Source organism: Etheostoma spectabile, unplaced genomic scaffold (assembly GCF_008692095.1).
Source record: "Etheostoma spectabile isolate EspeVRDwgs_2016 unplaced genomic scaffold, UIUC_Espe_1.0 scaffold465, whole genome shotgun sequence".
Lineage (NCBI taxonomy): Eukaryota > Metazoa > Chordata > Actinopteri > Perciformes > Percidae > Etheostoma > Etheostoma spectabile.
The window spans coordinates 560,701-587,800 of NW_022605616.1; the positions used below are offsets into that span (position 1 = coordinate 560,701).

Consider the following 27,100-nt stretch of genomic DNA (forward strand, 5'->3'; position numbering starts at 1 on the left):
TGGTGGGGAGGGAAATAAGTGCTGTCACCGTTCATCCCTTACTGGTCTTGGTGCAGAAGGGGGGCGGGATGGGGGGGGGGGCAGGCGAGGCGTGTTGTTTAGGATACAATCATATTCTTAACCGGTAAAATTAAACAGTAACATCACTAGAAGTGCGAGGGTTTTGAAAGGCTTTTGGTTCCATCTCGAATGACGGACACATTATTACGTAGAACAGCCTGCGTTGTAATTGTCTTTTTTACAGGTACAGGTTGCCAAAAAGAGAAGAGCCTTCGAAGAAAATCTGTGGTCCTCTCTGTGGTGCGGCAGCCACATGCGTAGGGTGGGCCAGGAGTTCGGTCTGTGGGGACTTGGGTTTGGGGAACTGGATGGGTCGGCTGGGTCATCATTTCCCTGTAATACCTCGAGAAAAAGTAGGACGGGCAGCTGGAGAGATCCAGTTTATATCCTGTGTCTATAATGCTACATCTCTCCGTGTACATCAATAGGCAGTGCCTTTCATGACCTATTGCATAACCAATTTTTATTTATACTGGTTATTGAATCCCACGCTCTGTTTGGTTATAACACTACACACAGGCCTGAGCTACAACCCATCTCAGGCCTAAATCCATTTACAAAGGAGAGATTTCAGAGTGAAGTGGGCGATCTCTCCATCTACAATGCACACTCCATACTCTTGACCCATACATATACCTGAAACCGAACCCTGCTGTTCCACCACCCAACATCCCCTGACTGAGCTACTGGCCACCGCCCCCAATTTTGAATTAAGTAACCTCACAGGGTAGGAATAGTGCCTTATCACCTCAAAGGTACACAATGTAATCACGGCCATCTCAACAACACGCAGCACATTACTTACATCCACCCTCTTTTTGTCAACGTTTCTGACATCCTCACCCTATCAACAGACTAAATACTATCTACCTGGTGTACTCTACACAGTACAATCACGAGAAAACCTTGGTTATACTCCACATTTACCTGACCAGAGAAAGTTACTGTTAGTTGCAGATTCGATTTTACCAACAAAATATCACATTTACAGTTAGATGCATTATTATCCAGCACATTATATTAGAGTTGAAAGCGCCACGTGTCGAACATCATTAAGTAAATGTCGGTACCATTTTGCTGATACTTCCTCTTTTACTCTTGTACTGTGAAGTTGAAACTTTGAATGCAAGGACCCTGTATTAGTGCTTTCCGAAATTATTTTCAGAAAAATTATTGAGGACTTCTTCTAACCACTGCCATATCAACATGTCCCCGATTTAGAGAAAGGGTGAACAGTTAGCAGCAGCGCTATTTGGCTGGGGCCCCCAAACCCACAAAATCCACCTCCTGGACACACACCCAAGCCACTTGTGTCAAAACAGTGTCTGGAACATTATGGCACAGATGGAGAAGTTATGTTATCCTCCATGCTTTCATAAAACAATCTGAGCCAGTCATCCGACATGTGCGGTTCTACTGTCACATGTCATAACAGTGGAACCGCCTGCATTATAGCGTTGGGTTGTACATCATTTGTATTTTCTATTGACAAAATCTATCAACTCAATAATGTGGTTAATATAAGATAATTGTAATACTAATATGGTTATAATAACTGCCATAACAAATCAGTAATGAGCTACAATACTGCTGTAGTTATGACTGCTTTAAAGTAGTAAATTTCATATTATACTTGCATGGACAGAGATAAGCTAAATCCAATCCCCCCTGTTGAACCAGAACACTCTACCCAGGGTAGGAGCTGTGTTTTAAATATTAGTAGCAGGGTTTATACTTGTATTTTTCTTCAACTCGAATTGCAATTTCTGCAAAGTATGGATGTTTTATTGGGACCTTACTTTCTGTTCCTCCTTTCCCTTCTGATAACAACTCTAGGCTTTTAGAATGAAACCTGACATTACATGAAGGATCAAAATGAGCTGCATGGAAACATTACAAAAATCTGATCAAATACTTAGTGAACTACAGTACATAAGAATGCCTTCTATTGTCATACTACACAAGTACGCACGTAGCTGTGCAACGAGATATTGAAGCTAATCCCTTACAGGTTACACAAAAATATAAGGATACACAGTATAAAATATATATAAAAAAAAAGTGTAGTTGAATGTGCCTGAGTCCCGGAGAGCCAACTGTTACATATATAAAATAGCTTGCATACACTTTGTGGTGAAATAGATAAGTGTTACAAATTATAAATATGGCACAGTAATAATTAAATGGTTAACGTATTAATATAAATGAGGGCAACAGGTCAACAGATCAGAGCCGGGTAGGTAGTATCAAATGTGTAATCTGTGACATTTTTATATTTCAGCAGGGTATCCCAACTCATAATAAATAACACATTCTTCTTTCCGATTTAGGGATTCCAAATGCACTGCTTGTTCACATTCAGTTTGTTGCTCATTGCCATTAGAATGAAGATGCAAGAATTAAATGCCTTACTGTCGTTATCCACATGCATATCCTGTGCAATGAGATTGAAGCATCCCCTTTACACAGTGTTGGCGACACAAATCATAAAATATGACATATAAGAATATAAATATAAAAATATACAAGTATGGGTTAGTGCAGAGAAAAAAGGGGGGGGGTTGACCGGTGCACGTTCTTGATCTTGAGAGCAACAATGCTTTGTTTTTTTTGTGTGAAATAGTAATTATTACAAATAAATAATAATCACTGTCTTATTTGAAGAATAAATTGATCGGTTCTGTGATTAGTTTGTTACAGTTATTTTTGCTCTGAATTGTTTTTATTATCATACCGAATAATAATCTCTTTACCCATACCACCCATTTTAGCTTTAGTCTATTTAGACAACTTACTGTCTTGTATACATAATAACTACTTTGAAGTTTGAATATTGTAAGAACACAGGAAGAATTACATTGCAAAGTACATGTTGGATAGTATCTAGCTATTATCCAAATGTGCTTAAATTCGTTTTTTTATAGATACGGTTAATTTTAGATGGCATCTAACTTTTTTGATTTATGAGGCATACAATTAGTACTTTATGTTGTAACGTATAAACCGTAAATCCTTTCTTGCTTGTGGTTTTTTATTGTGAATCTTGTTTTACCATAGACCGTTATATACAGTCTATGGTAGATAACAGTCGTAATATACAATTTTGGTAAATTTTGGATATAGCTTAAGGTAGTTTATCCAAATGTACTTATAATCTTTTGTTATAGGGTAGTTAGTTTTGCACTGGATTAATTGTTTTGTATTTATTAGGCTAAAAATTAGTACTTTATTTTGAAACGGACAAACGAAGTCCCTTCTTCTTGTTGCTTATTTTTACACAAAGAGAAAAACGCTGCACCAGCTTCTCAGAAGAGTTTTAGGACCATGGAGCAGCCTCCCTGACACAGGACAGATTCAGTTTACTTCTTTTTGCTCGCCACCTGAAAGTTACAGATACTTATTAAGTTTATTATCACAACCTACAACCGCCGAAGGTACTCGACAATGAGCGATAATGTCAATTACACTTCCAGCAGGAACTCTTCTGGAGCAGCGGAGTTTTCTTTCCCAGACTGGAACACCACTCCCACCGTGGTAGCAAGTAACGTTCCCGTTAAAGTTTCCCTTTGTGTTGACATCCGCTCTGCTGGTTTCGTCTTTTTGTCGTCATAGTCTAACTTCAAACTCAAGTTAGCTCGTCTTTTTTTGGAAAGCAAAAACGCGCAGCCATAGGGTTATTAATTATTGTTGTCAAAAGCCGCACAACAAGGCAGCATTATGTGTGAAGAAACTTGCGGGACGTGTTGTACCAGTAATCACCACCTGTTCACGTCGTCGGTGATTACCATCACAGATGAAAGCGAAGGCACGCGCATACCAATTTCATATCAAAAATGTGTTGCTTTGCTTGATTGAACCCTTAAGGTGTTCGGGTCTCTGGGACCCATTTTCAATGTTTACTAAAACAAAAATTACGCCATTTTTTTATTCTTCTAACTCAAACTCATTTGTCTTGGCTTATTTCTGGGAAAAATAACTTAATATTCCAATGACAGAATTCCTACACATAAATATCTTTAAGTGAGGGGTTCGGTCTACTGGACCCAAGTGTGATAATTGTATGGTGCCATGAAACTGGTACTGTGTTAACTGTTCTTCTGTGTCTCTGTCTGTCTCTGTGAGTGGCAAGTGTGGGAATGTTGTCTCTCTGCACCTTCTATTCCAACAAAGTTACAAAAATTGTTACATTCAGCATTTCACCTGTTCCTGATTAAGCTCTAAGAAAGAGCACCAAATGATCAAAAATGTTGTTTCTAGGATGGGGGGCAAAGATCTCTGCCAGGGACACCGTATTAGATTGGTTCAACTTTATTGTCATTCCACAGGTACAGGTACAAGGCAACGAAATGCAGTTTAGGTCTAACCAGAAGTGCAATAGCAGTAAGTGCAATGGTTGATCAAGTATGCTTGAATGCTGGATCTTAATTGAAGGTAAAGAAGAATGAGTGAACTTGGTAACTGAATGCGTTTTGTAAGTCAGAAAAAGATAACAAGCCAACCTCAATAACCATGTCTTTTAGATCAGTGATTCCCAAAGTGGGGTCGGGACCCACAGGGGGTCGCAACCAGAGAGGGGGGGGCGTCAAGTTTGATTTCCAGAATAAACAAAATTAAAAACGATAGAAATAGCCTATGTTGGCCATGATTTAACACAAGATAAAACTAGTGCTAAATTTAAAATAAAACCAGCAAATAAATAAAAGGAACAGCTCTTTTGATTTTCCCGCTTATAGTGCATGCGCGGTTGGGCGCAAATCTTTATATATGTTTATGGTGGGGGGGTCGCAGTCACTTGGACCGTTACTTTGGGGTCGTGGGCTGAAAGATTTGGGAACCCCCTGTTTTTAGATAATGAACCCCCTTTGTTTCCCACGGGGACTTTTATAGGCCTCCCGCCAATCAGAATGCTGTGTTCATGAACAATTGGAGAAAGTGTATGCCATTAAAGCTACACAAAATAGGATTTACCAATCTCCAGTTTTGATAAAGAGAGAGAATGCGGCTGAAGCGGAGCTGGCAGGCCTCACTGTTACTTTTGTGACACCTGCTACTGTCACTTTTTACCAGGAAACAGGAATTGCGTGTCTCTATGATCTAGTGCATGGTAACCTACTTGTGGATATTGCGTTGTCATCACAGCTGATAGGGGGCCGCATAAAGGCATCATTTCCTATCCTGCGCTGGGAAACACATTCATGAGTGGCCCCGCTATCAATCATGTCTTCCGTGATGCGGGTCGCTGATTGGTCCGGCTCTAAGCAACTGCGTACCCTGCTTACCGATAGTTACGCATCTGAATCACCTACTTCTCTCCACAGCGCCCTCCGTGCTAGAATCCGAAGCGTTGGCTCTCTCCGCTGCCACAGGAGGATGGGGCGCAGCTTGTTCACCAAGTCCTCAGCATCCCCGGCGGAGGTGAATGCAGGCTTTCCCTATCTTCGCGTTGCTGGATAAAGCAGAAAGAATCCAGACCCTTACTTGTGCTGAGACCATGGTGATAGAAAGCCTTGGCTCTTTTTAACCGTGGTAGTACTGTAATCCAGGAGAAGCAAATTTTGTGGGCCCGTCGATGATAGCTGAGATTTCCAGCGCAGCTTGTTAATCTGCCTGGTTGTGTACGACATGTGAAAATCACGTGCAATAATTGTGGTATTCTTCTTTTTGGGCTTCACTGTAAATTCATGTGGCTCTCATAATTCGATGTGAGCTCTGCTAAATTCGGGAGCCACTTAGGCAGCAGCGTGAGAGATACTGGGATGCATTAGCCACCTTCTAGCCTCTCTTTCAGCCCAACCTGTGGATGTTTGCATCTTCGGATTCTATCCTCCATGTCTGCTAGCTTCACCTCCCCTCTTGAAAAGCGCGGCCAATGGCAGTCAGAAACACTTGATTGCTTTCAACTGTGGTTTTTTAGGTTGTTTCACATAAGACTCGTAGAGCCAAGGCTTGCAGTTCAGAGTGCTAGCTGGGCATGGATTACAGCTAGCTTATTGTTGCTGTTGATCCCAACCTGTTGAATCTGATACTGAATCTGAGAAAAACGTGGTTTTGACATAGAATGAGAGATTGATTTAGGAGACTACTTCAGAAAACAATGCTTATCCCCACAACTTGCATAGCATTTGTTTGATTGTGAGCAGTGTGTTTTCAGTTCAGCCTAGAAATCCAATTGTCTGCAGTGGTGTTTTGTGGCTGGTGACCTGAGACTCGGCTTTCTTTTGCCCCTGAAAGTTTCCAGCTCACAGATTGGTGTTTCATTTATTGTTTGCATGGCATTAGACTGCTGTTCAAACCTTGCTGCCAGGTATTTGCAGGTTCCCAGACTGTAACCTCAACTATTATCCAAACCTTGCACATCATATTATCTCCCTAACTTTTTCTCATAGGTAAAGCCAAAGTATTTCGTGGTACACGGCCAATACCCTGATTTTCAATCTCCTCAGAAATCTGCTAATGTGCTTAGTGCTGTGTTGTCTACCTCAAACCTGAGTCACAGTTCAGGATTCAAGCTCCCATTGGTTCGGCAGCCTGGTTTGTTGTCGACCAAGTTCCTTTGAATGTCAAGCTCACTCTTTTGCTCAGGTGGAGTTACATTTTGTGTTCAGTTCTATACTTCCGCCCATGCACCTGCACACAGCTTTCGAGGCGGAGCCACACTCTTTCCTATTTGATTGTTCATGGCACATAAAGCCAAAAAAGTTCAACTTCAGCTTATAAAAGACCCAGAGACCGACGCTTCTTCTGCATTATGGGGCCCATAGAGCAGGGCGCTAGAGACCTCTGCAAGCCGACCGGCTACTTTCAGTTTAGTGCGGCGCTTACTTGAGTTAGGATAAAGTGATTTAATCTTGCAACTCTTCTAGATTTTACAAGTTGTCAGCAGAATGAATCAAATTTTGATAGTGAAACGTCATTGTGGGGTTTGTACTAGGGCTGCTCATTATGGCCAAAATGATGATCACAATTATTTGATCAGTATTGAGATCATGATTAATTCACAATTAGTTGTTGATTTTTTGACCAAAAACACTTTCATTGTCACATAGGCTTTAACTGCTTTTACATCCATATTGTGCTACATTCCTCCATGTTGAAGTTGTATGTTGTATGACTGTATCTACTGGACAAAATATCAACGGAATCTCTGTACCTCATTACGGTGGCCTCTCTAAATGTCTGCGTTGCTCTTGTATGCTACAGTAGTAACTTTTTCCTTTCGTCGGCGTTAACCCACAATCCTTTTTTTTTTTTAAGATTATTTTTTGGGCATTTTAGGCCTTTAATGACAGGACGGTGAAGTTTGTGAAAGGGGAGAGAGAGGGGGAGTGACATGCACAAAGGGCCGCAGGCCGGATTCGAACTCGGGCCGGCTGCTTCGAGGAGTAAACCTCTAAACAGGGCACCCGCCTCACCAACTGAGCTATCTGGGTGCCCAACCCCACAATTTCAAGTCACCTTTTTATCATGCTTCATATACATTCATGTATTACATAAATGAATTAAACAATAAGATTGTAGTTTAAATACTTTTTTTATTTGAAGCCAATTAACCTGAATGTAAAATAAAAAATATTTAAAAAAGAGAGAAAAGTGCTTCACTGAGTTGCAAAACTAAGAGAGTAAGAAGAGCGTCTAAACCAAACACAGCTTTACAGAAGAATGGTTCATGTCCGCATGTTACAAAAAAAAGCATACTATAGACAATGACCTTTATAATATCTCTCGATGATGCAATAAGATCGTGGGAAGCCCAAATTGTGATCGTGATTCAAATTTGATTAATTGCGCAGCCCTAGTTTAACGCTGGATAAAGTGTATCACTGATTTTACACGTCACTTTTAACTACGCAAATCGGAAAAGGGTGTTTGCATCATGCACACAGACAGAAGTTGTAAGTGCACTTTTAAACCGCTACATCAAATTTGGCTTCAAAGCCCACCACACTTCCTGGGGACCTGCAACCTCCTAGGAGGTTAGTTTTTTGGTTCGGTTTGTCCATTTGTTGTTGATTTTGTTTTTTTGTCTGTTGTTTGCAAGATGCGGAAAAATACTAGATTATTTTGGTCTTTTCCACCTTTTAATCTGACAGGACAGTTAGTGAAAAGGGTGAGGAAAAACATGCTGGAAATTTTCACAGGTCGGATTTTGAACCCTGGACCCTAAGTTGAGGCATAAACCTCTCAGTACATGTGCGCCCGCTCTACCACTGAACCAACCTGGCCACTCACTGGCCCTATTTTTAATGAAACTTGGTGGAAGGGGCTAGGAAGAACTCATGAAATGTTGGAGCGGATCGAATCATGGGGCAATCTACATTGTTTTTCACTTTTTGGTTATGTTGGGAAATTCATGTGGTGTCGGAATAATCAGAAAATTATTTCCGACTAGGAAAATTCCCCCTGCAATGTATTTATTAGTTAGTTGAAGGATGGAAATCCCGGCTGAAAATAATTCAGCTACAGCTTAGCATTGCTTAAATTACGAAACACTGACCTTCTTTGGGTGACCACTTGTAATCTGTTAAAATGTAGGTATTTATAATTTCAGTACATAAATAATCACAACCATGTGCAATTTAAAAGTAAAAGACAGAGTTTTTGCTCACTTTATTGACTTTGATGTCATTCAGTTTTTTAAAAAAGGAGTTCAATATTTTTTATTTATTTTTTAGTTTTTTTGCTGATGGACTAAGCCTTAACATAGTGGACTTACACGCAAATATGGGCTTTATGACCATGTAGTGCAAGGATTATCCAGCAGCACTAATACCAGGACCCTGCCTTAATCATGTGACACGTGTATTTTCTGCCATAGGCCTGAGTTGTAAAATGAATTTTTAGGTTAGAGGATAACTCCTCTCACATCCTTTTGCCTAACCATGGTTGTAGAATCTAGCTGGTTTTTTCTCACACACTACTCACTTGTCACTTACATTCCAAGAATATAAAAGCAAAGGTTTTTCTTTTATTTTGAAGTGGCTCATTTGTTGACATCCCCTTGTGTTAGGTTTCTACAACGACAATGGAAGTCAAATTACTCAACTTTGACATGTTACTTATTTCATTCATTTTATTTATAGTATCAATTCATAACAAGAGTTATCTCAAGACACTTTACAGATAGAGTAGGTCTACACCATACTCCAAAATTTACAAGGATCCAACAGTTCTAGTATTTTCCTCCAGAGCAAGCAACAGTGCAACAGTGCGAGGAAAAACTTCCTTTTAGCAGAAACCTCGACAGACCCAGGCTCTTGGTAGGCGTGTCTGACGGGCCGGTTGGGGTTAGTGGAAATACAAAAATTTTTTTAGATATTCGTAAGCAAAAAGGTTGTGCTTTCACAGTGGAATAAACAAGACAACTCCTGGGAAATCCTTGAACACCATAGATGTTGCTGCGTGTTTAACTGCTCGCTGTTTTACTGTGAAGAAGACAATGAACACCATACAGTTCATTTTCCATTTCCCCATTTGTGTTCTGTTAGTTTTGTAGAGATCCACCAGCTTTGTAAAGTTAAACATACACATGACTAATTTGTCGCATAGTGCATATATACAGTTTAATCCTGTTAAAAAACAATATATTTTAAAATTTAGATTTCTCTTTTTCCTTTAGTAAAACTAGGTCAGTCCCGTTGGAACAGGCTGTTTGTTTTCTTGAATGGCTGCTTACAGCTTTCTCCAGAACCATTGTACCCTAAATCCTTACAGAGGCCCCCAAACATCCCACTGTATACTACTGACTCACTTTGTACTTCTTTCAGAGGAAAACATTTTACAACTACATTTACATGACAGAAAAATGGTACTGGTTACGTTTGCAGATTCAGATTTTACCATCAAATTTTACAAATTTAGTTGAAAGTTAAAATATGACGCATTAAAATTCATTTAACTATCCAGCATTATATTAGAGTTGAACGCTCCTCCTTGAACAAGTTAGTAAAGTTGGTATTGTTGTTGATAATGCCTCCCTTTCACTCGTCACTTGAGAGGAAACATTTGAATGCAGACCTGTATTGTGCATTAATAATAGTTTTACTTCAGGAAAAATATTTGAGTAGGCCACTTCTATCACTGCCAATATCTTTGGTTACTTAACGTAACCCCGGTTCTTTTGATAACGATGAGGTGTTTACGATGGCAATTGCCTATAGTGAACACCAAACAAAGTTAGAAAAGAACAACATTATCAGTTAGAGAAGGGTTAAACTAAATCAAGGCTGTTTCCTTGGGGCCCCCATATCCATATCATCAAATACGGTATTACACATTTTAGTTCATCTAGTCTCACCAAACCACCAACTTTGCATTTTAGTCAAACTGATTCCACATAGTTTTTATCTGTATATCAATCATTATCTGATGAAAAAACAGCGACTGTCACGACTCAGGGCTATCTGGTGTAGTCTAATCAAGGCCTTTCATTTCCGGGTTCTTCAGGTGCCAAATGTTCTGCCGGATGTCCATCCTTGCCTGTTCCTTCTGCTTTCTTTGTGTTGGCATGTACACTCTTGTGGATTCATAGGACCAGTGTTAACTGCTCCTCAGATCTCTGCAGGTAATTCCAGACAGCTATCTGTCCAATTGGAGTTTTCTGTTGCCAACTAAAAGAACCTTTGGACTTACACGTATCGCGGCTCTGTCTGGTGCTTACACCACCCAAGACATTTGTGACTGATTTTAAGAAATTTCAATAAACCAGAACACGTTTTTCCTCCCATCTCGGAATGCTGTGTGGACTCTCAACCCTCCTCCGCACCTGTGGAGGAAAATCTGGCAATGCAAGACTAGATATCAACAGTTGCCAGCCCAGTGTTTGTTTTTTTCTTAACTGACACCCGCTGGGGCCTTTCAGTTCCCAGGCAAGCACTGTGAATTCACACAAGCTTGCAGTCACCCACACGAAAACACATACACATCCAATCAAAACATATCCAAAAGTCCACTCTACTGCTTTGGTTTGACCGGGTGTTGGCCCAAAAGAGCCCCTCTAGAGATGTGAGGAGGAAATGCAAGTGGCGAGAGACAGAAGATAAACAGCATTAAGGTTCCATGCCTTCTGTCACTCTTTTGCTTCTGTTGCTTTCCAGGAAATAACCTCTTTCCCCCTTCTGCTTTATAAAACATGTCAATTTTTTTCCAAATGTTTTTTTTTTAGCCCCAAAAACTAGAAGCCTCATGCAACACACTGCACATGTTTTTTTGATGTGTGTGATTGGGCCACTAAATGTGTTTTTTTTTTTTTTTTTTTTTTAGCCAGTACCAGGGGGGGAGCGAGGGGCTGGCTTCTGGCTGTCCAGACCCAAATATTTTGGGTTTAAATACTTCAATTTACTGGGGAACTACGCCATTCATACTCTGAAAATAGGTTTTTAAGATTGTAACACTGTCTACGCCAGATTCCTACCCTGCCATTGTTATGTTAATTTTGAAATGGTAACATCAGGCAATGTTTGCCCCTTTTAGGGGTCAGGAATGAAATGAGTCATCCCCAACCTTTTGTTTTTGTTCTGCTTTTAAAAGGATGAAACAGTTGGAAAATAGTTAGATACAAAATAGGATGTCTTTTTTTCTCGCAACTATTGTTTTTTCCAAATGATTTACAGTAGTGCACATAGCTGCCGTAAATGAGCATACCCCCCCCCCCCCAGGTTGGGCTGACCCCAAAGGTTTACGACGTCTGGCTCCGCCAGTGACCAGTACCAGTTAGTTTTCATGTACAAGAAAGCCATGCTGTTGTCTACTACTGGATCTCTTCAGTCTATGTTCAGTGCAAATAGTATATGGTTTTATACCACTGCTGTAGAATTTGGAGAGCATTTGTGATGTACCCATTTGTTGTGGAGATCTGTGAGTTGTCGAGTTTGCCGTTAATGGGTGCAGCCATCCTGTATCCCGTATGTGTTGATTTTAGACGAGAAGGAGGAGCAGGGAGGAGCTGCTTACACTCTACGTCACACACTTTAACTGTAAATCACATTATAGCCTCGCCCAAAACACCCCCGCTTAATTGCCAATTTCCAATCCACAAACCATAATTCAAAAAATGAAACATCGTTCTGTGTGCAGAAGACTTAAACTAGCAATTGAGACCATAACCACAAAATTTTTACGAGATAATAAATCGAGTGAGAAGTGGGTCACTTTCTCATAACTACTACAGAAACCGACCTCCTTTGCAACTGCCCTGCTGATTTGCAGCACTTCGCCGAACCGGATGCTTTGTCCATTGATATGGAGTTACTATGGTAGTAACAGTTACATTATTTTGTTACATGTACTCAAGTAACTTTTTGAGCGAATTTTTTTTATTTTTTTTGAATCGCAGCATTCTTTTTACTTTACTTAGGTACTTGTAACAACACTATAGTCAAGAGGGCTCTTCTGACTTTTCTAAATACTTCATCTCTATATCATAGGCTGTTAAACTGGTTTGAATATTCCTAGCAGCTAGCTAGCTAAGTAGCCAACCAGCCGCACCGGCCGCTTAATTAGTCAAATTTTACAGCTAATGTTTCATTCACACACTCTTGGTCAGCGTTCAGAGGGCTGCTTTTACCAGATGAGCGACATCTTTGTTCGGCTCATTTTCTGAAGAGTGTTAAAAGAACAGCGGAGTTAGCAAGCTAACAACTAGCCACCATCCGCAGGCTGGTTGATCCCTGTGCGGAGACTCCTTTGCAGGAAATACAATGTTGGGAGAATACATGTGGCTGACATGCTGACATGTGATTTGTATATTATGCACTACATACACAGCATACTATCATTCAACATACTTTTGTGTAATAAATAAAATAGCTGTGACTTTCAACGTCTCTTCCTGAGAGCCTTCTTGCTGTTTGAAGACATGTACCATGGTAACCCTGCCGACCTTATCGCCATATATGCTTAAATTATTGAAAGATGTGAATAACTACTAGACCAACATCGCAGGTGACATAATCTAAGATTTTAAATATGTAGAAATGTAAATAAGTGTTTTTTGGTTACAGAGCTGCTTGGTTTCTTCTGTTTTCACGATTGCTTTGTGGGATACTTATGCGGGCGTGTTTTTGCATACGTAATATTTCATCGGAAATAGTATGCAATTTATGTATTACTAGTTTCTATTAAGGTTTGGACATACTAAAAATCTCCCATACTGTTTAGCAAATTTACATTTTTTTCTTGTCCATAGGCTAAAAGTTAAGGTTCAAATTGCATTTGTGTCTTTGAAAAACAGCATTGACAAAACAATCTTGATAAATAAACAACCTAATGGACAAGTCACAATTGCCTTGCTGATGAGGATCTTGGTGTGTTGTTGTTGTGTTGTTTTGATTATTATCTTTTTTTTGTCTTTTTTCCATCCTCAGATGGACAGAGAAGGCTCGACAGCCATCAAGATGTCCACCAGTACCATCAGTCGACCCTGCACAGGAGAGAAAGGCAGTTTCTTCAAGGTACGTGCCAATCAAATATTTATATCTGTGGGGCAAAATCATTTCTGCACACAGATCTGTAAAGCATAGGTGTTAGCAATTAGGGCTTGGACTATATCTCTTTTGTCCCGTTTTTTATATTTCAAATACATCGTGCCATTTGATTTCTGTATATATGCAATTTTTTTTATTGTGATTCTAGAAAGATTGTGATTTGATAGTATTGCAATTTCTTTCCTCTTTAACAAAAGTCGTAATACACCTAATAGACCTTAGTTGGAGACAATCTATCATTTTTTCTAACTATTCCCATCACATGTCATTCAGTCAGATATTATTTCATTGGTAAAGAAGTACTGTACCATAACATGATTTTCTGCATATGCATCTGCTTTCGCTCCGTTTTGCTGGAAACCAATATGATGCAGTCGCATTGGCAGTAAACATGAAAGTATTTAGTGATCATTGTTAAAAAATAATAAAATTAAAGCTGCACAGTTTTAGATGAGCACCTCCTTTGCAGGTCAGGTTACTGGCGGATGCGCGCTCCTTGCAACTGTGCATTTGCGCAGCACTCACACAAGACTCTGTCATACAGGTTATTGGAGTGAAAGGGCATGGCTAAAGCATAGTGGGTGCCCAAACCATGACCAATGAAAACACCCTCTGCTCAGTTCAATGATACGCACACAAGACTGTGCCCTAAATGGGTCCACCAGTTATAAAAGGGGAGTGGTTTAAGCATAGGGCGGACGAAACCATGGCAAAGGAATCTCTGCTGAGTTCAAACAACTAACACAAAACTCTACCTTAAAACTTCAAAAGTTTTAAAATGGGCATGTCCTGAGTAAGTGGGTGTAGTTAATGTAGAGGGGACAGTCAGTATCACGTGAGACCACATATTACTTTTTTTGTGTAAATCGATGATGTTTGTCACATAGGAGCCTTCTTATGACCAAGAGTCAATATTGGTCTGGAGTGTCCTCAGCCTGGACTCTTGTTGATTGTGGCAAATTCAAGCAGAATGGACAGTGTACTCTAGTTAAAGCCACTTCTCATTCATCACTGAAGACTCAAATTGGTCGCCATGCCACGCACACACCGTGTGATGAAATTTTTTGCTTTTATAACTTCTATTTTAAGGTGTTGAGATGGCACACACCAAATTTGAAGTCCATCGAATGAACTCTTTAGGAGACGTTTGTTAAGTATAGCACCTTGACTTTAGGTCATTCCTGTTGCCACTAGGGCGCTATTTTTTTGAATAAATATCTGTCCATAGATGTCCTCAGGGTTTGACGCTTATGAATCTGAAGTTTCGAGCCAATTGGACAATGTTACTCAAGTCACACCACTTCCTTTTCGTGGCGATAAGTACAAAATGCCCTATGGTGAAAAGTTTTTCTTCTAAAACTTTTTATCTTTAACATCTTAAGATGGCACAGACCAAATTTGAAGTTGATCAATGAAATCTCTAGGAGGAGTTTGTTAAAGTACGACATGGAAATTAGGAACTTTGAATTAAATGCCAGATTTCTTGTTGGGTTTAGGCATGGCGGAAGCCTCTTCTCTCTAAGGTATTGCTATTGTGCCCTCTTAATGCTACGAAGCACTCACCCACCGTTAGCATCCCATTGACCGCCATTCATTTTTACGTCACTTTGACAACGAATACATTACATCTGGACTTGTAAAGACCCATTTGTCCCTTATTTATTCTAAAGGAACCAACTTGTATAAAAGGCTCCATTCTTGTAGCTCTCGTTGGGGCTCCGTAGCAGACGTTTTTGTAAAAATAGGCTAACAATTGCGTCATAACCTGCAACTTGCTGTTACATAGTCAACAAATCACTGTATGTCAGGGAACTCCAGACAGTTTTGACTTTATAGCTGTTTATGGTTATTTACTAACGTTAAATAGCATGTTAGTTAGCATAATAGCCTGTGCCCATGTTCTCCGAACACATAGTATCTACGCGCTTTGTCTCTGCTGTTGGGAATGATTGAATTCTCTTGGCACAGCACAGAGACTTAACTTCAACAGGTGCTCACTTCACATCTACGTTTTCAAGCTCAGTTGCAGGCTGTGCAGTACGCTCACACTCACCGAAAAGTGCTTCTAATATCCTTCACTGGTCTCCATCCAGAGCAATGGATCTGTTGGCCCATTCTTTAACTGTCTCAGTTAAAGAAATGGCCAACATCAGAACAGAAGAGCTAATTGGAGTAATACCCTAAACTTTAGGGTATTACTTTTTGTACGTCTTCACATGATACATATGCATACCAGATTTAGTGAATCTACATCAAACGTACGGCAGGGGTCTACGTTTTAAGTTTTGTTGGGGGTGCTAGCGGGCATTTCTTCACGCCTATTTACTAACCCTTAAATATAAAATGTTGGTGGGTTTTTGAGTAAAGGCCCCAAAAAGGTGATTCATCGCGTGGAGAATATTAATTCCTTCAGTTTGAATAGGGCCTTTGTCACTGTCTGCACTCGCCCTAAATATTGATTTGGGGAAAAATCACATAAACCACTCACATTTTTGATTTCCCTCTCTCCTACCCTTATTAATGGCTTGCTGCTCAATCACAGGAGCACTTTCAGTGATAGACTCTTCTCCCAAAATGCACCACAGAGCGCCACAGGAAGTCAATCCTGCCGTGGCCATCAAACTTTAACTCCTCCCTCGTTGTCCGACACACAGACACTTAGAGGGGTTGAAACTGGACATTATTATCTGTTTTGTGCAATAACACTGGCTTGTAATGTGTGCAATACTCAACTGCTACTATTATTATTATTATTATTATTATATTATTATTATTACTTTTCACCATTGCAACACCTTAATTATGTTTTTATGTAAATACTGTACATAATATTCCTTTAACTGTAAATATCCATACTCCTTATATTCTTTTTTTTCTTTATTTTATCAATATCTGAGCAACTGTAACACAGAGTTTCCCTTCGGGGATCAATAAAGATTTCTGATTCTGATTCTGATTACAACTGAGTTTACCATAAGATCCTGGACATTCTGTTTACACTGTAGGGTAATGTGGGTCCAGTTCCAGGCTAAATCCTGAGAAGATTAAAAAGGAGTAGAGGACAGCTTTGTGGTTTGTTTTCCTTGTTTTCATTTCTCCTGAGTTGCTTAAGAAAACAATCAAAGCACAATTTCACCTTGTACTCTATATCTATAGTTCACTCGCTCAGAGGAAGCTGCTGTGCATGTGCTCACTATCCAACAGACCGTTCAAAGACTGATCTTGCCAGCCGGAGGGTAAAGGATGTGTCACTGTTATTCTGCAGCCTTGATAATTACAGGCCTGCCTTAACACACAGGCCTTAAATCTTAACCACCACTCACATCAAGCTAGCCGAAACAAAAAGTAAATAAAGGTGGGGTGGAAATAGAGCTATTAAGGGATACTTTGCTGACATTCAACTTATTTGAATATAATATGTTGGTGTATGTGCAAATGACATATTTAAACTTCCTCCATCTTACCAGTGCCATCTCCCTAATTCACAGACCACGGACAAAACTCCAGTTTACGAAAAATCCATTACTTGGAGGTTATATAACAGTATAACAGTGAGTGCAGTTTCCAGCCCATTTTTTTATATTATTTTTCTCTCTCTGGCGTTTGGCCAGTCCCAACGCAAAGGAAACATACTTTCCTCATGACGCCTGAGAAATGATTTTGTTAGTTAAAGGGGTTTTATTGCATCAGTGGGCACAGACCTGGTGGAATCCAAGCAGTGCCACAGTGTGCCATTTTGCGTCAGCGGCAGTGTCCTCGCCAAATGTGGCCACAGTTTCCTTTCCCCATAGTTTGCACTCCTGGTTTTCATTGCTTAGGTTTTTCATCTCAAACACTTTTCAAACATGCTTTTGTACTTTCTCATATTATTCCAAATATTTCCCAGCATACTACAAGTGAAATTTGTACTGCATCTGATTAAGGTCCTGCGCAATGCAGGTTGGTGCCGGCAACTTAATCAGAATGTGATTTTCAGTACTAGGGCAGTGCCGGTTCAAAACCTGACTATTCGGAATGGTCGATTAGCTTGCCTGTGGTAAGCTAAAGATTTATTATGATCTTCTAAAAAATTAATCTGTGAAAAGTATTGAATTGTGTTTCTATTCTGAAATCGTATTCCGAAATAACTTACAGAACACACACACACACTGCTTTAACTATTTATTGCTTTATAGTTAAATTTAAGGTTGTATCCTCAAATGTGCCTTTGGCAAACCAATGAGTCAACATTTGTAATTTCCTTTGGAACAGCTAAGCTAATTGTTTCCTCTATGTTAAAATAGCTGATGTGATGTTACTCAACAGGGCATTGGCCAACTAGACAGATAATGTGGAACGAAAGTGACAGCAGTGTAACACTGAAAAGAATTGGGCTCAATTTTAGTTCGAGGGAAATTATGCTTACGCTTTCCTGCTCCATTACTTCCTGGGAAATATGTGTATCATTTAGAAGTAAGAGAAATAAACAAAAGGGAAGTTGATAACTACATTTAAAAATGAAACTTATGTAGTTAGGTGTTGAATCAGGCCAGAGTGTTTATACTGTTTAAAGCTGTTGGCATTGCTGTCATTCTTATGAATATTTCACATCCCAAATGCACCTTGGCTCCTGCACGGATAGCTCACAGTGGGTTCCGGAAGTAAAAATACAATGCAATGACAATATTTTATTTTAAATCCATAAAACCGTCGATGGTAGACTTAAAACCAGCTACGACATACTAAGAGATTGTATATGCTCATAAGATGCCAAAAGTTCATGGGGCACCAACCTGTTTTGAGATAAATGTCTTTTATTCACAATGTCTTCGATAAGTACTTCATTTCCCACAATCCGAAACAATCCCATAGTGATGCCTCGACTCATGCTGGTGAGGAGGGGAGCTGTCAGCACCCGGTATGTGCGCTAGCGCAATAATAACTTGTTTTAGGGATTTGTAACGCTGCACAAATCACAAACTGTTCCACGCTTCTGCCTGTCACTCCCCAATGTAATCGATTGCAGATTTGAGTTGCTCATGCATCACTTTGCGACAAGTGAAGCTGTGAGTTGCGCATGCGTAAGTGCATATAGAGGTAACGAGAGACTCTGTAATGTCAATCAGTAAAAACAAACCTACTTAACCAAGTTTGTTCACTGCTGGTTCAAGTTGCAATCAAAACAAAACAAAGGCTGTCACTGAATGTGTTTTGAGCTAACTTAGCAATCAAACAATCATAGATGCTAAAACACTTTGAAAGGATTCCATCTTTTATTGTTTGTAATGAGAATAGTTTATTATTTTATGGTTTCACAAATTTCAGTATGACACTTTATGCCGAAACGGTTTAAATCGGAGCATGCGCGACTCAAATCTGCACTCGACTCACATTGGGGAGTGACACTGCCGTTCCTCCACCGGAAGCACAATTCGGTTAGCCGAATTATCTATAAGCTAAACTAATGTAGCATAAAGCTAATTCGGTAAACTGCTAGCTGACATTTGATGAGGTCTAAAATAAGTGTATCTGAAACTAAACACTGGGAAAAGCAGGCTACAGCTGACGTAACAGCTTTTATATGTTTAACAATATATATATTATATATATATATATATATATATATATATATATATATATATATATATATAGATTTTTGGAGGGTCTTTTAAAGTTATTACATGCTGTCTCAGCTAGCGGTTAGCCAGATTAGCTGTTAGCTAAACAAACTTTGGCTTCCTTTTATTCAGTGGTACCAGTGGTTTTTGGGATGAAAAAGTTATTGAAACGAGGTTAAATCAACATCCCGCTGTCAGCGATAAGTCATTGAATCAACTTGAACTCTGATGTTGATTCTTCATCATTTGGACCCTCTATTATCATTGACCAAGGTTCAAATCATACCTAGGACAACTGAATTTCAATGGTATTTCGATTACAATGGATATTGAACATGTTGAAATCCAGGCATATCGCACAAAACTTCATGGTATTTTAGTATAGGCCTACCCCGGTTTAATCTAAAAAGGTAAAAATGAATATTTAAACATTATTAGGCTATAAATTCGGCTTATCGACAGCCAGGGTCGCTATGACAAATATAGAAACTATGCCAAAAGCTTTTTAGGCTAGACTTTCTAGACAAATGACACCCCCGGATTAAAAAAAAAAATGAAACAATCTCTTTTATTGTATTTTTAAATTTTTTTTCTTAATGCTAACTGCTAATAATAACTGCCGATCAGGGTCGGTCGTCCATCTTCTCCCGGCCGGTCTGGGGCTTAGCGCATCCTCTTCTGCACAGCTTGAGAAACTTCATAGGCATTGCCTTAGGCTACTTAGTCTTTGAGTCAAGGCATTAAAATAGAAAACAATAATCGAAGTACATTTAGTTTAACATTAGCAGTAAGACTTCTGCCTTTGAAGGATATAAAGGTGTGTGTGTGGGTGTGTGTGTGTGTGTGTGTGTGTGTGTGTGTGGGTGTGGGGGCTGCACTATGTGCTCACAATGGTTTGGTGTTCACCGGCGGTCAGAAGAAATAGTGGGTGCTGTGCTTAATATGTTTCACGACATACATCCTCCCCTAATGTATAAGGTACAGACATATATTTCGAGCGAGCTATCACAAAATAGACTGGACTCTGAGGTTTTGCTTACTTATTGTAACCTGTTGGAATCAAACCACTATAGCCACAGCACGAAGTACATTGTTGCAGATTTTGACATTGGTTTAACCTTCAATGACTGCAGCACATAGTGGGTTACTACCCTAAACACAGTTAATTAGTAACAGTATTTGATTTGTACAATTCATTCTATCAAAACCTACATAAGCAACCTTACCTGATCGTAGTATGGGTCTGGTCCAGAAATGACCTGTAGTGTCGTCGCAGTACACGTTGGTCCACCATCCCGTTCAACTATGTATCGAGGCATTTTCAATCATATTTTTCCGTCAACATAATGTCAATGGCTTTTCAACACAGGTCGTTTCCCGGTCACTTTAAAGCAATTACTTTTTCAACACATTGGCAATATTGCCTGGTAAACCAAATATCAATGCTTATCCTCATAAAGATAACTAAAGATCAATGTATTTCAATGTTGCTGTCATTACATTAATAACATCAGGTTGGTAATGGCGATTCAACATTTATTTTGTGTTATTTTCAGTACAACCATAAAGATGATTCGAAAGAAAATCATATTTATTCAAGGTGGGCTTGCTATCTGGGCTAGTTCCTTTGCTTGATAATGAAATATGTAACAGTCTTTTACCTTTTGAATTTTTTAAATTTTCCGTTTGTTGTTTCACTCAAATATGTTGTATGCTATGAGTCCGCCGTAGCTGTTAGGCAAGGCAAGGCAAGGCAGCTTTATTTGTATAGCACATTTCAGCAACAGGGCAATCAAAGTGCTTTACCAAAATCATTAAAAACAGATAAACACAAGTACAACAGTTAAAAGTCATAAGCATTAAAAATCAATAAGACACATGAATAGACAGTTAAAACAAAATGAAACATTAGGACACATAAACACAAGAATAAAAGTTACAGGGCAGCATAAAAAATTTAAAAAGAGCATTAATTTAAAGAAAGGCAGCACAAAAGAAAGGTCTTCAGCCTTGATTTAAAAACTGAGAGTAGCAGCGGATCTACAGGTTTCTGGGAGTTTATTCCAGATATGAGAGCTAGAAACTGAAAGCTGCTTCACCCTGTTTATTTCTGACTCTGGGGACAGAAAGTGAACCTGTCCCAGATGACCTAGAGGTCTGAGGGGTCATAGTGTAGTAGCAGATCAGAAATGTATTTTGGACCTAAACCGTTAAGGGATTTATAAACTAGCAGAGTACTTTGACCATGACTTTGGTTAGTCTAAGTCATGGTCTAAAAATTTTACATACGTATTTTTCCAGACGTCAGTGGGAGAAATGAATGGAAATTGCCTCTAGAACGGAGGGGGAGGCTGTTGAGCTCTATTGGCTACTTATTAATGCACTCTTGAATTTTTATCTTACGTAAGAACAAGCGGAGGCAAGTTTTTATGCCAAAAAAAGGTTTAAAATTGTTCTTAGCACAATTTAGAATCAAATCTGTGTGTATGCACGATTCATGCATGAGTTGTCATTTACACTGGGGGGCGGGACAGTCCCCACTGCTTTTGAAATAGTCGTTCGTTCCCATCACTTTTTAAAAGCAGATTTCCTAAAATGTCTAAAAAATAGAACGAAAAGTGTGTGTGTGTGTGTGTGTGCACTTTTTTTCTTATAATGAATGTTTTTTTGTGTGTTTCTTTGTAGCTGATCGACTCATTGCCTGGGAAATCGGCACCTTGAAAAGGAAATGGGGAGAAGACGGAGCCTGCGAAGGAGAACCACAATACAGATACACTTCTTGGTGAGCTGTGTGTGTTTGTGTCTTTGTCCCGTAAGTTTTACATCTACAGAGATCCCAGACCATCTCTGATGATATACAATAAAATCCTTGAATTCAGACCAGCCCATTAGGGTTGCACGATATACCTTTTTTTTCTTCCAATTTTTTTTATAATCATCCTCGCAATATCAACTGCCGCCATATACATATTGTGAAAGGCTGCAATATCGCAAGGCACTTGAGAATTTTTTGTGGTATATATATATATTATATATATATATATATATATATATATATATATATATATATATATATATATATACAGTTCCTGACAAAAGTCTTGTCGCTGAGTACAAAGTTGACCTGAATTGCCCGCTGAAATTATATTCTAATCCAATTTATTTACAAGAAATGGCTCATTTAATCCCAACAGCTTTTGTATAAGTTTTCAGTCAAAAAGAACTGTCAAAAGTATTCTAATATCACAGCTTGATAAGCCCATTAGTCAATTTTTGCAAAGACATAAGTGTTGTCGCCTTGTCATATGAGCTTCACCTGTGACTAATAATGGATCAATCAGGTCTCAGGTGTGTATAAAAACAACCCCAGTACACTAGACCTTCACATCACTGCAACTAGACCTCTGCAAACAGGCCTAAGATTCACCCTGAGACTAAAGTTTGTGATTATCAAGAGGCTGAAGACCAATCCACTGCTCATGTGGCAGACACCTTCAATTGTTTCAGTGTCTAGTACAGAGGATAAAAAACTTTGAAGACACTGAGATGTTTTTGACAAGCCCAGGTCAGGCAGACCCCGCAACAACTGCTCGAGAGGACCGTTTGTTGGCTCGAAAATCCCAAGCCAGCCCCTGGGCTTGTCAAAAACATCTCCAGTGTCTTCAAATGTTTTTTTAATCCTCTGTACTAGACACTGAAACACATTGAAGGTGTCTGCCACATGAGCAGTGGATCTGGTCTTCAGCCTCTTGATAATTTTCAGTTATTTCCAGATTCTCAATGGATTCAGGTCTGGATTTGACTTGGCCATTCTAACACCTGGATACGTTATTTTGGAACCATTCCATTGTAGATTTTGCTTTATGTTTGGGATCATTGTCTTGTTGGAAGACAAATCACCGTCCCTTCTCAGGTCTTTTGCAGACCAAACAGGTTTTCTTCCAGTTGGTCCTGTATTTGGCTCCATCCATCTCCCCATCATTTTTCTTCCTTGTCCCTGCTGAAGAAAAGCAGCCCAAACCATGATGCTGCCACCACCATGTTTGACAGTGGGGATGGTGTGTTCAGGAGAATGCTGTGTTGCTTTTACGCCAAACATAACATTTTGCATTTTGTGCCAAAAAAATTGATTTTGGTTTTCCCTGACCTTCTTCCACATGTTTGGTGTTTCTTCCAAGTGGCTTGTGGCAAACTTTAAACAAGCCTTTAATGTATCTTTAAGAAATGGCTTTCTTCTTGCCACTCTTCCATAAAGGCCAGATTTGTGCAGTTTATGATTGATTGTTGTCCCAGTCTCCCACCTCAGCTCTAGATCTCTGCAGTTCCAGAGTGATCCAGAGTGATCATGGGCCTCTTGGCTGCATCTCTGATCGTCTTCTCCTTGTATGACTGAAAGTATGAGGGACGGCGGGGTCTTTGTAGATTTGCAGTGTCTGATACTCCTTCCATTTCAATTTAATATCGCTTGCACAGTGCTCCTGGGATGTTTAAAGCTTGGGAGATCTTTGTGTATCCAAATCCGGCTTTAAACTTCTCCACACCAGTATCTGAGACCTGCCTGGTGCATTCCTTGTTCTTCATGATACTCTCTCGCCTTTAAACTGACCTTTGAGACTATCACACAGTAGGTGCATTTATACGGAGACTTGATTACACACAGCTGTTTCTATTTATCATCATTAGTCATTTAGGTCAACTTGGATCTTCAGAGATCCCGCTGAACTTCTGGAGAGTTTGCTGCACTGAAAGTAAGTGGATGCCCATTTTTAAGTTTTTTATTTGTTAAAAGTTTGAATTATCCAATACGTTTTGTTCCAGTTCATAATTGTGTACCACTTGTTGTTATTCTCACAAATTACAGTTTTACATCTTTAGTTTGAAGCCTGAAATGTGGCAAAAGGTCAAAAAGTCATGGGGGCCAAATACTTCACAAGGCACTATATTATACAGTACCTGACAAAAGTCTTGTCGCTTATCATTTTGTAGAAACCACTGCTATTAACCTGACTTTTAATTAATCAATTGGTGTAAGAAATCGCTCATATGAAAAGCTAAAACCCTCCCAAATGATGTTCAATGCACTGAAATTAGTTTCACTAAAAAAAGATTTATTATTTAACACGACAGAAAGGTCAAATTTTGGCAAGACAAAAGTTTTGTCGCCTATACATAAATTGAACAAGGGCTAAAAAGGTTGGTGGATGATGCAGTCAACTTGGGACTGCATTACATCCTGCAACACCTCGACTCTCCAAGGGCTTATGCAAGGATCCTGTTTGTGGACTTCAGCTCGGCGTTCAACACCATCATCCCGGACATCCTCAGCACCAAACTCTCCCAGCTCACTGTGCCAGCCTCCACCTGTCAGTGGATCACAAACTTCTGAGGCTGGGGAACATCACATCCAGCACACGGACTATTAGCACTGGCGCCCCCCAGGGGTGTGTGCTCTCCCCACTGCTTTTCTCCCTCTACACCAATGACTGCACCTCAGGAGACCCATCTGTTAACTCCTGAGTTCGCTGACGAACAACAGTCCATGCCTCATCCGGGACGTTGATGAGTCAGCCTACAGACGGGATTGATCAGCCGGCCTCTGGTGCAGTCAGAACAACCTTGAGCTCACACGCTCAAACTGTGGAGATAGTGGACTTCAGAGAAGAACCCCCACTCTTCCCCCCATCACCATACTCAACAGCCCTGTATCTGCTGTGTCCTTCAGGTTTCTGGGATCCACTATATCCCAGACCTGAAGTGGGGCCCAACACAGTCACCATCATTAAAAAGGCCCAGCAGAGACTGTACTTCCTGCGCCAGCTCAGGAGCTCAACCTGCCTAAGGAGCTGCTGTCCACTTCTACACAGCCATCATCCAGTCTGTCCTCTGCACGTCCATCACTGTCGGGTTTGGATCTGCCACCAAAAAGGCAGGAGCAGACTCACAACGGACAGTTAGGACTGCAGAAAGGATCATCGGTGCCAACCTGCCCTCCGTCCATGACTTATACACCCCCAGTCAGAACGGGCAGGAACCATCACTACAACCCATCTCACCCCGGACACACCTGTTCCAGTTTCTCCCCTCTGGTAGGCGCTACAGAGTACTGTACGCCAACCACAGATTTAGGAACAGTTTCTACCCACAAGCCATCTCTCTGATGAACAGCTGACCTTCTGACCCACAGTGTCAGTTCAGTTCTGGTCACACACTGTAACACTGTCTATACAGCACCTGTATTATTCCACTATTTTAGTATTATCCATCATTCCCACTCTCACATCTCAATTAATATTTTATTATTTATTCATCATTCTCATTTCCTATTTCTCAGAACTGTTCATATGTTCATACTGTTCATACTGTTCTAATTGTAATATAAACATACACTATTTTATCCCAGTACCCTTGCACTACGCACATTTAATAATTGTATTGATCTCTTCATTGCACTCATGCCTATGTATGTAATATTGTGTATATATTAGTGTGTATTTTCTGTTTTGGTTGATAAGTTAGTGTAAGCACAGTGTGAGTAACAATGCTCCAAAGACAAATTCCTCATACCTGGCGAATAAAGCTGATTCTGATTCTGATTTACTACAATACTAAAATATGTCAGCATTAAATGTGGTGCTGTGAGTTCAAATTTAATATCTTGTATGACTTCCATGAGCTTGAAGGACTGCATCCATGCGGTTTGGCAAGGATTCATACAATGTATTGATGAAGTCATCAGGAATAGCTAGAAAGCAGTCTTGCATGCCTCTCAGAGTTCATCAATATTCTTTGTTTGGTCTCCATGCTTCCTCTTTCATCCTACCCCACATATGCTCATGAGGTTCATGTCTGGTAACTGGGCCGGCCAATCCTGGAGCATCTTGATCTTCTTCACCTTGAGGAACTTTGAAGTGAGATGGAAGCATTGATGGAGCACAATCCTGTTGGAATTTGGCCTCTTTTATGGTTGGAAATAAGAGGTAGCTAAGATTTCTTGGTATTTGAGACTATGATGTTGCCTTCCACCCTGCAGACTCTCGCACACCCCCATACGGGATGGAACCCCAGACCATGATTTTTCCGCCACCAAACTTCACGTTTTCTGGGTGAATCTTGGATCCATCGGGCTCCAGTAGGTCTCCTGCAATATTTGCGGCAACTGTGGTGTAATTCAACAGAAGATTCATCTGAAAAACTACTTCTTCTCCACTTCCATCCTTTGATTTCGAGACGAGATCCGACAAACTGTTCTAGTTGACACAGGGACTTCAGGGGACCAGGTCTGGTGGAGCTCTGCTGCAGTGGAAAATGGGCTGGCCTTGGATTTTCGAGCCAACAAACGGTCCTCTCGAGCAGTTGTCTTGCGGGGTCTGCCTGACCTGGGCTTGTCAAAAACATCTCCTTGTCTTCAAATGTTTTTTTAATCCTCTGTACTAGACACGACACCATTGAAGGTGTCTGCCACATGAGCAGTGGATCTGGTCTTCAGCCTCTTGATAATCAAACTTTAGTCTCAGGGTGAATCTTAGGCCTGTTTGCAGAGGTCTAGTTGCAGTTGATGTGAAGGTCTAGTGTACTGGGTTGTTTTTATACACCACTGAGACCTGATTGATCCATTATTAGTCACAGGTAAGCTCAATGACAAGGCGACAACACTTTTGCTTTTGCAAAATTGACTCATGGGCTTTACAAGCTGTGAATATTAGAATACTTTTTGACAGTTTCTTTTTGCACTGAAACATTATTACAAAAGCTTTTGGGATTAAAATGAGCCATTTCTTGTAAATAAATCTGGATTAGAATATTTTCAGCGGCACTTCAGGTCAATTTGTACTCACGCGACAAGACTTTGTCAGGAACTGTATGTATATATATAATATATATATATATATATATATATATATATATATATATATACAAAAAAATCCTAAGTGCCTTTTGCGATATGTTGCAGCCTTTCATAAG

At 39.9% G+C, this 27,100-nt stretch overlaps 1 protein-coding gene across 1 annotated transcript in view; it reads right to left on the reverse strand.

Moving 5' to 3' along the window:
* LOC116686767 (ras and Rab interactor 2-like) overlaps positions 1-27,100 on the reverse strand; it is a 196,390-nt gene that overhangs the window by 150,659 nt on the left and 18,631 nt on the right.